The sequence below is a fragment of the Neophocaena asiaeorientalis genome, unplaced genomic scaffold (genome assembly GCF_003031525.2).
Source record: "Neophocaena asiaeorientalis asiaeorientalis breed wild unplaced genomic scaffold, Neophocaena_asiaeorientalis_V1.1 scaffold96, whole genome shotgun sequence".
Taxonomy (NCBI): Eukaryota; Metazoa; Chordata; class Mammalia; order Artiodactyla; family Phocoenidae; genus Neophocaena; species Neophocaena asiaeorientalis.
The window spans coordinates 3679390-3681253 of record NW_020175831.1 but is presented as its reverse complement, the minus strand read 5'-3'; positions in this window follow the sequence as shown (position 1 = coordinate 3681253).

Genomic DNA, 1864 nt, shown 5'->3' with positions numbered 1-1864 from the left:
AAAGGAAGCGGAGGAGTAAGTGGTCCGGCTTAGCTTCCCGGCTGGGCGGCGCGCAGTTCCCCAGGCTCGGCGCTAGATGTCCCTGCAAGTTTTCCTGTCGTGTCGAGGGCGCACGAGCTTCAGACAGGCAGCGAGTCCGGGGTAGCCCCGGAGTCCAGGGACGAAGTACCCTCCCAGACCCCACCCAAGGCGGTCCTGGTGGGCGCGGGATTGTAGGGGAAAGGAGCAGGAGAAATAGAAGCAGCCCAAGAGGCCCGGAGGAGACGGCGCGAGGCCGGACTGCCGAGGGATGGCAGCAAAAAGTTGCCAGTACAGAGTTTTCCCTGCAGTCGCCAGACCCGCATCTTCCCTTATAAACCGAAACCTCCAAGCCGTGGGGACCGCACTCAGCCTAAAGAAAACATACCCGGTGTTCGCTGCCCGGGTTCTAGCCGTCCTGCTGTCCCGCCGCACTCGGCGGCCCCAGTCCTCGAGCGAGATTGCGTCCGGCTGCGGGCCTGCGGGTTTCGCGCCCCGTTGGCCCGGAGCCTTCCTCGCCGAAGGCAGGAGCCAGGCCCCGGCGGTTGCGGGGCTCAGCGACAGCTCCGGCTCTACCGCCGCTCCTCCGCTCGGGCAGCCTGGACAAATTTTTACAACCTTCAGTCGAAGGCCAAAAGTGTTTACCACTTCACCTCGGAGGACCCGCCGCTGCTCAAGAAACAAATATTTAGTCTGGAGGCCTAACAACAAAAACAAATTTAGGCCTCTTTCATGTAATTCCTCCTTTGGAGTAAAAAGTGCTTTTCAGCCCTTCTGGAGAAAGCCCTTTCCGAACCTTCACCCCCAACGCATCTTAAAAATTCCTGCCAAACCACGCGGGCATGGGTTGACTTTTTTCTTTTTTGAATGAGTCTTGTGCCTTGGTAGTGAGTAGGAGGTTTTGGTGGCCTGGAGGCTGCGTCTGAAAACCAGGGACTTTTGACAGGTGGTTCCCAGTCTCAGCCTGGACATTCCGGGAGAGGTGCAAGGTTTGGGCATTTCAATAATGAACCCCAACAGAACCGTGTCAGTCTTCTCACTACTTCTATGCAGACTCAATGTTTTTGAGTATTTAAAGAAGACATATGCAAAATAAAAGAACCAACAATAAATGCTGCCCAGAGCTTTAAAATACCATATAGTTTGGATATTATTACAGATAACTTAAATCACAAGCAATTTCTCTAATCTCTGTGTAGAAGCTTTCTTATCTCTGAAAAAGGGATAATAATAGAATGATTTCTAGAGTTGCTCTGAGCATTAGAGAAGCTAATATATGTAAAAAAGCACTTGTAATTTCAGAGTTAAAGCTCTATATAGGTGGGCCAATATTACTACTACTAGTAAATGTGGAATCTACATAAATTAAGGGACATTAAATATTGTAATGGAATGTTCACCGTCTCCCATGAAACATTGTCTGCTAAACGCAGTTCAGTGAAAAATTATGGGTGTCTTTTAGTGTGAGTAGTTTTCCTGACATGGTCTCGAACATACTTTTCATGATAAATGTGCTAGAATACGCAATATTAGTGTTATTTAAAAGGTGCAAAATAGTTTTGGAAACCACTAATGAATGAAGGTGTCGCCGAGAAATGGTGTTTTCCCTTTTCAACAGACTGAGGTCCGGTTTGCCACAGGTTTTGGCACGAGGGCCGAGGGGTCCCCGAGGAAGGCAGGAAGCTGGAGACCCACCCGCGGGGTGAAGGAGGAAGGGGCTGCCGTCAGCACCCCCGCCCCCAGCGGCGGCTCCTGCGATTGAAAGCAGCTCACAGCCGCCGAAACCGCGAGGAAAACAGACGGGGGCGCCAAACGACAGCAATAAAGGCATCCGCGACTTCCGCTT